General features: G+C 41.5%; 1 protein-coding gene across 1 annotated transcript in view; it reads right to left on the bottom strand.

Annotated features, from left to right (window-relative positions):
• Positions 1–13,674, bottom strand: part of CCDC178 (coiled-coil domain containing 178) — a 374,413-nt gene that overhangs the window by 261,745 nt on the left and 98,994 nt on the right. The window lies entirely within an intron of this gene.

The raw sequence follows: 13,674 nt of genomic DNA, 5'->3' as shown, positions 1-13,674 counted from the left end.
GGATGTTGGCAATTGGATCTCTGGTTCCTCTGCCTTTTCTAAAACCAGCTTGAACGACAGGGTTCAAGTATTGCTGAAGCCTGGCTTAGAGAATTTTGAGCATTACTTTACTAGCATGTGAGATGAGTGCAATTGTGCAGTAGTTTGAGCATTCTTTGGCATTGCCTTTCTTTGGGATTGGAATGAAAAGTGACCTTTTCCAGTCCTGTGGCCACTGCTGAGTTTTCCAAATGTGCCGGCATATTGAGTGCAGCACCTTCACAGCATCATCTTTAAGGATTTGAAACAGCTCAACTGGAATTCCATCACCTCCACTAGCTTTGTTCATAGTGATGCTTTCTAAGGCCCACTTGACTTCACATTCCAAGATGTCTGGCTCTAGATTAGTGATCACATCATCATGATTATCTGGGTCATGAAGATCTTTTTTGTACAGTTTTTCCATGTATTCTTGCCATCTCTTCTTAATATCTTCTGTTTCTGTTAGGTCATACCATTTCTGTCCTTTATCGAGCCCATCTTTGCATGAAATGTTCCCTTGGTATCTCTAATTTTCTTGAAGAGATCTCTAGTCTTTCCCAATCTGTTGTTTTCCTCTATTTGTTTGCACTGATCGCTGAAGAAGGCTTTCTTATCTCTTCTTGCTATTCTTTGGAACTCTGCATTCAGATGCTTATATCTTTCCTTTTCTCCTTTGCTTTTGGCCTCTCTTCTTTTCACAGCAATTTGTAAGCCCTCCCCAGACAGCCATTTTGCTTTTTTGCATTTCTTTTCCATGGGGATGATCTTGATCCCTGTCTCCTGTACAATGTCATGAACCTCATTCCATAGTTCATCAGGCACTCTATCTATCAGATCTAGGCCCTTAAATCTGTTTCTCACTTCCACTGTATAATCATAAGGGATTTGATTTAGGTCATACCTGAATGGTCTAGCGGTTTTCCCTACTTTCTTCAATTTGAGGCTGAATTTGGTAATAAGGAGTTCATGATCTGAGCCACAGTCAGCTCCTGGTCTTGTTTTTGTTGACTATATACAGCTTCTCCATGTTTGGCTGCAAAGAATATAATCAATCTGATTTTGGTGTTGACCATCTGGTGATGTCCATGTGTAGAGTCTTGTCTTGTGTTGTTGGAAGAGGGTGTTTGCTATGACCAGTGCGTTTTCTTGGCAAAACTCTATTAGTCTTTGCCCTGCTTCATTCCGCATTCCAGGGCCAAATTTGCCTGTTACTCCAGGTGTTTTTTGACTTCCTACTTTTGCATTCCAGTCCCCTATAATGAAAAGGACATCTTTTTTGGGTGTTAGTGCTAAAAGGTCTTGTAGGTCTTCATAAAACCGTTCAACTTCAGCTTCTTCAGCATTACTGGTTGGGGCATAGACTTGGATAACTGTGATATTGAATGGTTTGCCTTGGAGACGAACAGAGATCATTCTGTCATTTTTGAGACTGCATCCAAGTACTGCATTTCGGACTTTTTTGTTGACCATGATGGCTACTGTGGAAAATTCTGAAAGAGATGGGAATACCAGACCACCTAACCTGCCTCTTGAGAAATCTGTATGCAGGTCAAGAAGCAACAGTTAGAACTGGACATGGAACAACAGACTGGTTCCAAATAGGAAAAGGAGTACATCAAGGCTGTATATTGTCACCCTGCTTATTTAACTTCCATGCAGAGTACATCATGAGAAACGCTGGACTGGAAGAAACACAAGCTGGAATCAAGATTGCTGGGAGAAACATCAATAACCTCAGATATGCAGATGACACCACCCTTATGGCAGAAAATGAAGAAGAGCTAAGAAGCCTCTTGATGAAAGTGAAAGAGGAGAGCGAAAAAGTTGGCTTAAAGCTCAACATTCAGAAAACGAAGATCATGGCATCCAGTCCCATCACTTCATGGGAAGTAGATGGGGAAACAGTGGAAACAGTGTCAGACTTTATTTTTTGGGGCTCCAAAATCACTGAAGATGGTGACTACAGCCATGAAATTAAAAGACGCTTACTCCTTGGAAGAAAAGTTATGACCAACCTAGATAGCATATTGAAAAGCAGAGACATTACTTTGCTGACTAAGGTCCGCCTAGTCAAGGCTATGGTTTTTCCTGTGGTCATGTATGGATGTGAGAGTTGGACTGGGAAGAAGGCTGAGCACCGAAGAATTGATGCTTTTGAACTGTGGTGTTGGAGAAGACTCTTGAGAGTCCCTTGGACTGCAAGGAGATCCCACCAGTCCATTCTGAAGGAGATAAACCCTGGGAATTCTTTGGAAGGAATGATGCTAAAGCTGAAACTCCAGTACTTTGGCCACCTCATGCGAAGAGTTGACTCATTGGAAAAGACTCTAATGCTGGGAGGGATTAGGGCAGGAGGAGAAAGGGACGACCGAGGATGAGATGGCTGGATGGCATCACGGACTCGATGAGTCTGAGTGAACTCTGGGAGATGGTGATGTACAGGGAGGCCTCGTGTGCTGCGATTCATGGGGTCGCAGAGTTGGACACGACTGAGCGACTGAAATGAACTGAACTGAACTGAACTTGGATAGAGAGTCTTAATGTCCTTATAGTTGTACTTTATATTATCACAGAACCAGATTTAGAAGTAACTCAAAAATTTCCTTCTGTGTTTAGAAATACCTCTTGGAACCCCTTATTTGAGGGAGGAGTTGTCCTGGATTTAAGCTGTCTTCTATATTAAAAAAAGATGTACGGCTTTGTAAAGAAGAACTGTTGAAGTTCTCTAAAACTCTTCCTTCATTACTGAATCCCTATCATATAACAGAGTCTGCACAGACATTCTAAAGAAACAAGTCAATAATTCTCTCCTACAACCCATTTCCTTAGTATAGCAACCCATCAAAATTACACTCTTCTGAAGTAAAGCAAAATAACTCCAAAGAAGAAAAGAGGAGATAAAGAAAGCAATACCTTTAATATATTACTTCACTCAAGGATATACCTACATCTAAAACCAATTTATTCAATGACGTATTTTGATAATTTAAAAGAAATTAGTTGCCTCTTCTAATATGATAACAGATAACAGTAGTTTTATCAACTAGTGTTAAGGGAGCCAAATTACAAATGACTCTGTAGACTAGAAAAAATATACTGTATTTCAAAATAGTAACTGAAAAATGTGTGTGTGTGTGTGTTTATCAAGAAGATAAATTGCAAAATGGTAAGGCATGAAGCTGAAAAGATAAACTATCAGCTTATGTAGAATCTTTAAGGCACAATAAGAAAATTAGTGAAGAATGTTAAGCAAGGTGTGTGTTTTAGGAAGGTTACTTGGGCTGCAATGGGGATTAATTAGTGTTTCCTTAAGATTCATTCATCCTTTTAATGTTTTTTAAATTGCCAGTAAGAGAGAACTCTATTGTTTAAGTGAATTCAAGTTCCTGAACTTATATAAAGTAACATCATACAAAAAGAATTTGCATAAATAAGGCCAATAAAAACTGCAGACAGTATATGTGCTCAGTCCCTCCTGTACAACGCTCTGTGACCTCACGGACTGTAGCCCACCAGGCTCCTCTGTGCACTGGATTTCCCAGGCAAGAGTGCTGGAGTAGGTTGCATTTCCTTCTCCAGGGGATCTTCCTGACTCAGGGACTGAACTCAAGGAGTCTCCTGCCTCTCCTGCTGCTAAGTCACTTCAGTCGTGTCCAACTCTGTGCGACCCCATAGACGGCAGCCCACCAGGGTCCCCGTCCCTGGGATTCTCCAGGCAAGAACACTGGAGTGGGTTGCCATTTCCTTCTCCAAAGCATGAAAGTGAAAAGTGAAAGGGAAGTCGCTCAGTCATGTCCAATTCTTAGTGACCCCATGGACTGCAGCCTACAAGGCTCCTCCATCCATGGGATTTTTCCAGGTAAGAGTACTGGAGTGGGCTGCCATTGCCTCTCCTGCACTAGCAGGCAAATTCTTTACCACTCTGCCACCCGAGAAGTCAGTATATAAGACTCTGAGCCACCAGGGAAGCCCCCAGTATATAAGACATTATAATAAAATAGGCTAGAAGTCTGAAGATGCAAGAGTAAAACAATTGCATTTCTTTGAAAAGAAGGGAAAGAGTCCCATGAAATTTTGAAACCTATATTTCTCTACAAAACCAACTCAACCTATTACCAGCGGATCAATATGCACTTCCTGCAAGACAACATCTGGAGCTTCACTCTCGCCTCTCAGGGAACTCTTTCAGGCTCTGTTTTCTATCATGCCCCCAAACCTCCGTGACTCAGAGCAAGGCCAAATGACAGGTCACCAGAAGGGAAACTACTGGGTTGGTCAAAACGGTCCTTCGGATTTTTCTGGACGATGGTATGGAAATAATCGGATGGATTTTTTGGCCAACCTAGTATCTGTTACTGACTGGGCTGCCGATTTCAACTTCCACCAGGCACAGGGTGTGTTTCCAGCCAGATGTTCAAGGCCTTCCCTCAGTACTAACCCCTTCCTGAAAGCATACTCTGTCCATCCGGGAACTGGCCAAATGCTGGGAAGATGACCAGTTCCTAGGGGAGCTACCAAGTTACTATGACCTTCAAGAACCCAAGAATTAGCCTAAGACTGACACTAAGGTGAGCTCTGAGGGTCACAGGTCTCAGGCCACACAATGCAACATCTGAGTGAGGGGACTTATTTGTCACCCCTTCCTGTTGTCATAAGAAGCATTCCCTGTAAAGCTGACTCTGAGGTGGTGGGGTTTTGTGTGCAGAATTCTTATTAAGGCGTGTACTTGGAATCAACTCCTGTTGGACTGGAGAGGGGGCATGATGGGAAAATAGAAAGAAGATGAGAGATGATGCAGGATTAAGCAAAAACATAGGCTGAGCTCTTAATACAAAGAATCCCCAACAAGAAGCTTGGTCAACACCATGGGGTGTCCTGAAGCAAGAACAGGCCCCCAGCTTTGCTGCACCTGGAAGGGGAATGATCTCAAGCAAAGTGACTTAACTGATTTCTGAAGTAGAATCTGGGCAGTTACATCCACGAAGCTTCTGTCATGAGTCCCCTCAATGATAAAACTATCATTAGTACTACTCAGACTTATAGGCAAAATATTATTATCTGCCTACTATGTAGAGTTTGTTTTAACCTCACTATGAAATCCATGAAATCGCTAGTATTGTCCCCTTTTGCAAATGGGAAAATTGGGACAGATTATATAAATTGCCAGAATGCAAAAAACTAGCACACGTTGGAAGCAGGATGCTAATCCACATAGAGAGCCCAGGGACTTGATTTCATTGCCTTAGGATCTCAGTGATGCCTGGATATGTAGGATCCTTCAATGTGACTGAAATATTTAGTCTAGAGCCTTCTGACTGTCCTGTCTCTTCCTTTGCAAAGTCTGCTTTTCCATTAGGCTTTCTAAGCAATTGGACTGTTGGACTCTGTAACTCAGCCACCTATTCCACAGGCAGAGGAATCGAACTGAGACTTTGTGTTATAGATACACCAATCTGCCAGTGATGCCATGTGTGCATGCAAGCTAGGTTGCTTCATGTCCAACTCTTTGTGACCTCATGGACTGTAGTCACCAGGCTCCCTTGTACATGGGATTCTCCAGGCAAGAATACTGGAATGGGTTGCCATGCCTTCCTCTAGGGGATCTTCCCAACCCAGGGATCAAACTCATGTCTCTTACATCTCCGGTATTGCCTGCAGATTCTTTACCATTAGTGCCAGCTGGGAAGGCTCCAGTGACACGATAGCTGGCTCTAAAACAGAGTCTGCTTAGAAGGTTATGAATACCAGGGAGAGGCTCCTTTTTAAATTCTGCAGCATGGGTTATGTCACTGCAGAAAAACAGTACAGGGTAAAATGGGTATGCGTTACTGTAGGCTTAACATAAGAACCAGAGTGTAGTGTTCTTAGCAAAATACTGATTGCTTATCATTGAAAACATTCAAAAAGAGAGACTGGACAATGACAGTGAGCTACAGTTAGTTGTGAAAAGATTCCCAGATTTAATCATCTAAGTACCATTTTTTGAGAATGTGCTGTATCCTGGGGAATTTCCTAGAATATTTTATACAGATAGGCACCCCTATCAATCCATGTAGGGACCTTGCAAAATGATCAGAGATGCACAAGTTTCAGTTAAGCTGAGGCTGCAGAAAGTGAGGGCTGCCTGTGTGTTGTGTGTGTATGTGTTCATGCAACACGCACATGTATGTGAGTCATCGTATCCATTTAGTGACTTAGCTACAACTGTTGTTGTTCAGTCACCCAGTCATGTCTGACTCTTGGTAACCCCATGGAATGCAGCATGCCAGGCCTACAATTCAAAGATGAGAAACCTAAGGTTACAAATGTCATGGCAGTTGCCACATGACTAAGATTCAACAAGTATCAATGCCAAGTTGTTTGACATTGCAGCCTGGGCTACTATACAGCACTCTGAAGTAAGCCCCCTCCTCTTCTCAGCTTTCAGTCCTGTGGCATATAATCTCTATTGAATGAACAATTTATTGAACAAATGCATTAACAAATAACAACAACAACAAAAATTAGACCCTAGGCTGGGGTATGAAATTGTAAAATTTCAGGGCTTTTCACAGTCAAAAATATGTTTTTAAAATGTCTTTCTAAGTAGAAAAAGAAGTTAAGGAAACAATTCCATTCACCATTGCAATGAAAAGAATAAAATACTTAGGAATATACCTACCTAAAGAAACTAAAGACCTATATATAGAAAATTATAAAATACTGATGAAAGAAATCAAAGAGGACACTAATAGATGGAGAAATATACCATGTTCATGGATCAGGAGAATCAATATAGTGAAAATGAGTATACTACCCAAAGCAATCTACAGATTCAATGCAATCCCTATCAAGCTACCAGCGGTATTTTTCAGAGCTAGAACAAATAATTTCACAGTTTGTATGGAAATACAAAAAACCTCGAATAGCCAAAGCAATCTTGAGAAAGAAGAATGGAACTGGAGGAATCAACTTGCCTGACTTCAGGCTCTACTACAAAGCCACAGTCATCAAGACAGTATGGTACTGGCACAAAGACAGAAATATAGATCAATGGAACAAAATAGAAAGCCCAGAGATAAATCCACACACCTATGGACACTTTATCTTCGACAAAGGAGGCAAGAATATACAATGGATTAAAGACAATCTCTTTAACAAGTGGTGCTGGGAAAACTGGTCAACCACTTGTAAAAGAATGAAACTAGAACACTTTATAACACCATACACAGAAATAAACTCAAAATGGATTAAAGATCTAAATGTAAGACCAGAAACTATAAAACTCCTAGAGGAGAACATAGGCAAAACACTCTCCGACATAAGTCACAGCAGGATCCTCTATGATCTACCTTCCAGCATACTGGAAATAAAAGCAAAAATAAACAAATGGGATCTAATTAAAATTAAAAGCTTCTGCACAACAAAGGAAACTATAAGCAAGGTGAAAAGACAGCCTTCTGAATAGGAGAAAATAATAGCAAATGAAGCAACTGACAAACAACTAATCTCAAAAATATACAAGCAACTTATGCAGCTCAAGTCCAGAAAAATAAATGACCAAGTCAAAAAATGGGCCAAAGAACTAAATAGACATTTCTCCAAAGAAGACATACGGATGGCTAACAAACACATGAAAAATGCTCAACATCACTCATTATCAGAGAAATGCAAATCAAAACCACAATGAGGTACCATTTCACACCAGTCAGAATGGCAGCAATCCAAAAGTCTACAAGCAATAAATGCTGGAGAGGGTGTGGAGAAAAGGGAACCCTCTTACACTGTTGGTGGGAATGCAAACTAGTACAGCCACTATGGAGAACAGTGTGGAGATTCCTTAAAAAATTGCAAATAGAACTGCCTTATGACCCAGCAATCCCACTGCTGGGCATACACACTGAGAAAACCAGAATTGAAAGAGACACGTGTACCCCAATGTTCATCGCAGCATTGTTTATAATAGTCAGGACATGGAAACAACCTAGATGTCCATCAGCAGATGAATGGATAAGAAAGCTGTGGTACATATACACAATGGAATATTACTCAGCCATTAAAAAGAATACATTTGAATCAGTTATAATGAGGTGGATGAAACTGGAGCCGATTATAAAGAGTGAAGTAAGCCAGAAAGAAAAACACCAATACAGTATACTAACACATATATATGGAATTTAGAAAGATGGTAATGATAACCCTGTATGTGAGATAGCAAAAGAGACACAGATGTATAGAACGGACTTTTAGACTCTGTGGGAGAGGGAGAGGGTGGGATGATTTGGGAGAATGGCATTGAAACATGTATACTATCAGGTAAGAAATGAATCACCAGTCTATGTTCGATACAGGATACAGGATGCTTGGGGCTGGTGCACGGGGATAATCCAGAGTGGGAGGGGGGTTCAGGATTGGGAACTCTGTACACCCGTGGCTGATTCATGTTAATGTATGGCAAACCAATACAGTACTGCAAAGCAAAATAAAGTAAAAATAAAAATAAAAAAAAAATGTCTTTCTATATAACGAGAAACTTGGGATTCATCCAACTATCACACAGATTCTCACTCATAAACAGCATCTTGAGAAGAAACAATGAAAAAAAGCCTACAGGACATTTTCCCCGAGATGCAGGGAAATGGGTGAGGTGGTAGGGAAGGCAAGAAGATAAGTAACTGAATAAGCACTGAAAGAAGACTGCCTTTCTCAGGAATGCACTCTGCAGCCCAACCTGGGCCAGGCTTTTCGGTTTTCCAAACTGCCAAAGTACGGTAAAGGGAATGAAAGCCCAGAAACATCATCATTTCACACCTGTTACAATAATGAAGTCAATCATTGGTAATTCAACCAAGAATTATCAATGAATGCTAAGTCCACTGGGTGAATTTTTTGGAAACATTTCCATATTCTTACGATATCACTCTGTTGAAAGTAAAAGTGAAAGTCTGCTCAGTCATGTTCAACTCTTTGCGACCCCATGGACTGGGATTCTATGGAGAGTCTATGGGATTCTTCAGGCCAGAATACTGAAGTGGGTACCCTATCCCTTCTCCAGGGGATCTTCCTGGCCCAGGGATTGAACCCAGGTCTCCCACAGTGAAGGCGGATTCTTAACCCTCTGAGCTACTAGGGAAGATAATCACTCAGTTGAGTACTTGTTAATTATAGCAGGAGCATGGATAAACCATAACTTTAACCAAATGATCAAACTTATTATTACTAGTTATCACTTTGGCCACCTGATGCACAGAACTGACTCACTGGAAAACACTTTGAAGATGGGAAATATTGAAAGCAAAAGGAGAAAAAGGTGGCAGAGGATGAGACAGTTAGATACCACGACGGACTCAATGGACATGAATCTAAGCAAACTCTGGGAGACAGTGAAGGACAGGGGAGGACTGTATGCTATACAGTCCATGGGGTGGCAAACAGTCGGACACGACTTAGTGACTGAATCACAACAACAGCTATCACTGGTTATGAGACAAACTTACACCATGTGTTTTATAATATGTCTTATTGATACAATATTATAACTTATGTAATATTCCTGCCACAAGGGTTTTACCTGAATCTAATCATGAGTAAACACAAAGATAAATCCACACTGAGAGAAATTCTGCAAAGTGGGGACTGGAATGCAAAAGTAGGAAGTCAAGAAACACCTGGAGTAACAGGCAAATTTGGCCCTGGAATGCGGAATGAAGCAGGGCAAAGACTAATAGAGTTTTGCCAAGAAAACGCACTGGTCATAGCAAACACCCTCTTCCAACAACACAAGACAAGACTCTACACATGGACATCACCAGATGGTCAACACCAAAATCAGATTGATTATATTCTTTGCAGCCAAACATGGAGAAGCTGTATATAGTCAACAAAAACAAGACCAGGAGCTGACTGTGGCTCAGATCATGAACTCCTTATTACCAAATTCAGCCTCAAATTGAAGAAAGTAGGGAAAACCGCTAGACCATTCAGGTATGACTAAATCAAATCCCTTATGATTATACAGTGGAAGTGAGAAACAGATTTAAGGGCCTAGATCTGATAGACAGAGTGCCTGATGAACTATGGAATGAGGTTCGTGACATTGTGCAGGAGACAGGGATCAAGATCATCCCCACGGAAAAGAAATGCAAAAAAGCAAAATGGCTGTTTGGGGAGGCCTTAAAAATAACTGTGAAGAGAAGAGAGGCCAAAAGCAAAGGAGAAAAGGAAAGATATAGGCATCTGAATGCAGAGTTCCAAAGAATAGCAAGAAGAGATAAGAAAGCCTTCTTCAGTGATCAATACAAAGAAATAGAGGAAAACAACAGATTGGAAAAGACTCGAGATCTCTTCAAGAAAATTAGAGATACCAAGGGAACATTTCATGCAAAGATGGGCTCCATAAAGTAAAGAAATGGTATGGACCTAACAGAAGCAGAAGATATTAAGAACAGGTGGCAAGAATACATGGAAGAATTGTATAAAAAAAGATCTTCACCACCCAGATATTCATGATGATGTGATCACTAATCTAGAGCCAGACATCTCGGAATGTGAAGTCAAGTGGGCCTTAGAAAGCATCACTACGAACAAAGCTAGTGGAGGTGATGAAATTCCAATTGAGCTGTTTCAAATCCTGAGAGATGATGCTGTGAAAGTGCTGCACTCAATATGCCAGCAAATTTGGAAAACTCAGCAGTGGCCACAGGACTGGAAAAGGTCACTTTTCATTCCAATCCCAAAGAAAGGCAATGCCAAAGAATGCTCAAACTACCGCACAATTGCACTCATCTCACATGCTAGTAAAGTAATGCTCAAAATTCTCTAAGCCAGGCTTCAGCAATACGTGAACCGTGAACTCCCTGTCGTTCAAGCTGGTTTTAGAAAAGGCTGAGGAACCAGAGATCAAATTGCCAACATCCACTGGATCATGAAAAAAGCAAGAGAGTTCCAGAAAAACATCCATTTCTGCTTTATTGACTATGCCAAAGCCTTTGACTCTGTGGATCACAATAAACTGTGGAAAATTCTGAAAGAGATGGGAATACCAGACCACCTAACCTGCCTCTTGAGAAATCTGTATGCAGGTCAGGAAGCAACAGTTAGAACTGGACATGGAACAACAGACTGGTTCCAAATAGGAAAAGGAGTACGTCAAGGCTGTATATTGTCACCCTGACTATTTAACTTATATGCAGAGTACCTCATGAGAAACGCTGGACTGGAAGAAACACAAGCTGGAATCAAGATTGCAGGGAGAATATCAATAACCTCAGATATGCAGATGACACCACCCTTATGGCAGAAAGTGAAGAGGAGCTAAAAAGCCTCTTGATGAAAGTGAAAGAGGAGAGTGAAAAAGTTGGCTTAAAGCTCAACATTCAGAAAACGAAGATCATGGCATCCGGTCCCATCACTTCATGGGTAATACATGGGGAAACAGTAGAAACAGTGTCAGACTTTATTTTTGGGGGCTCCAAAATCACTGCAGATGGTGACTGCAGCCATGAAATGAAAAGACGCTTACTCCTTGGAAGAAAAGTTATGACCAACCTAGATAGCATATTGAAAAGCAGAGACATTACGTTGCCGACTAAGGTCCGTCTAGTCAAGGCTATGGTTTTTCCTGTGGTCATGTATGGATGTGAGAGTTGGACTGTAAAGAAAGCTGAGGGCCGAAGAATTGATGCTTTTGAACCGTGGTGTTGGAGAAGACTCTTGAGAGTCCCTTGGACTGCAAGGAGATCCAACCAGTCCATTCTGAAGGAGATCAACCCTGGGATTTCTTTGGAAGTAATGATGCTGAAGCTGAAACTCCAGTACTTTGGCCACCTCATGCGAAGAGTTGACTCATTGGAAAAAAACTCTGATGCTGGGAGGGATTGGGGGCAGGAGGAGAAGGGGACGACCGAGGACTCGATGGACGTGACTCTGAGTGAACTCCGGGTGATGGTGTTGGACAGGGAGGCCTGGCGTGCTGCGATTCATGGGGTCGCAGAGTCGGACACGACTGAGTGACTGAACTGAACTGAACTGAACTGGCCTTGACTCCTTAAAAAAATGTCTGTGTGATGAGAGACAAACTAAACAAAAGTGTAAGGGACATTATAAGATTAAAGGGAACTTAAAAGTGATAACAAATGCAACATGCTATAACTCAATCATGTGGCAAGCAACCAAATCAGCAAAGTGTGTGTGTGGATTGTATATTTGTGCCAGTTACCTAATTACTGTCTCTTAGCTCTCACTGCACTCTTAACTCTGATTTGAGATACTGGAGTTGGGTCTTGTGTGTGAACAGTGAACAGTATTCTTCTGCTGGCTGGAGTAAAGAGGCTTTATCAGTAGAGGGCTCAGAGGGGCTTACAAGCAAAGGGGATTCCCAGCCTTGTTTTGGTGCTCACTAATTTCTCCTTCCTCAGGTACAACTGCTGTCGGCTGGTCTGCGAGCCCTCAGCCAGGTTCTCCACCCAGAAACTCTATTCACGCTGCAGTCAACCTACACTAAGGTTCTCTGCTTCTGGGCCACGCACTGAACACAGCAGCCCTCTTCCATAATGCCTTACCCTGCTTTGCAGGAGAACAGCTTCTTCCACAACTGACTCTTATGTGGGTACATTCTTGCATCTGTACGGGCTGTGAATATCCCCTGCGTCTGCTATTCCTACATGCTTCAGAGCAGGGTCTGTAAGCTTTCCCTGTAAAGGGCTAGACAATAAATAATCTACACTTCGTGACTATAAGGTCTCTGTCACAACTACTCAAATATGGTTTTGGAGAAAAGGAATAAAAATGGATTAAAAAGATCGCTTTGAAGAGTTTGAAAGAAACTGAGGGAAGGGGGTGACAGCATCTCAGAGGCTCGGAAGAGCCTTCGCTGAAACCATCCCGGTGGTTGACTTGCTGCCCGGCTTTAGCAGCCAGAAACCAGCAGGTGGCAGCAGAGAGCTATTCTAATGGAAGAGACTCCTGCGTGAGCAGAAAGGACAGCTGAAGAGCAAAGTGGAACAGTCAATGCTCTGTGTCCAGAGACCCATGTTTAAAGGGAAAATGGAAGGAGAAACTAAACATAAATAGATCTAAGCTGATAATCACGGATGTTTCATCCCTTTCATTTCCAGTGACAAAAGGGGGCACTAAGGAAAAGGTTGTAGAATTCATTACATAAGGTATGAGACACGAAGAAAGAGAAATAGACTTTAAAATTAAGAATTGATTTTAAAATTAAAAAAAAATTATTAAAAAAAAAAAAAAAACCATAGAGCAAAATATGGGATTTCTGCAAGTGGGCTGGGCTGAGTTAGCGGTGCAGGGCAGCTCTGGCTGTGAATTGCTAGGGCAGTTTTAGGTGGTCAGGACCCTAAAGCGAGTCCAGGAGGCAGCCCACCCAGCCCGGTTCTACCCAAAAGTAAATACAACAGTGCTGCTACTTCATCTGTCATTTTTTATGAAGGTATATGTGCTTTCCGTAGAAATATTTTAAAACTAAAAAAATTAAAATGAACCCATAAAGCCAGAGATACACATTTTGACTTTTTGGTGCATTCCTTTTCAGATCTAGAGATTGAATACTACCTTGGGTAAAATTACCCTTGTAAGTTCTTTTTCAGCCACTTAAAAAAGAGGACTTTCATTAATTTAAAAAAATTCTAAATGAAATGAACTCACAATTTATCCTTG

The sequence above is a fragment of the Budorcas taxicolor genome, chromosome 22 (genome assembly GCF_023091745.1).
Source record: "Budorcas taxicolor isolate Tak-1 chromosome 22, Takin1.1, whole genome shotgun sequence".
NCBI classification, from domain to species: domain Eukaryota; kingdom Metazoa; phylum Chordata; class Mammalia; order Artiodactyla; family Bovidae; genus Budorcas; species Budorcas taxicolor.
The sequence above is the reverse complement of the archived record's forward strand: the minus strand, read 5'-3'. Positions and strand labels throughout refer to the sequence as shown.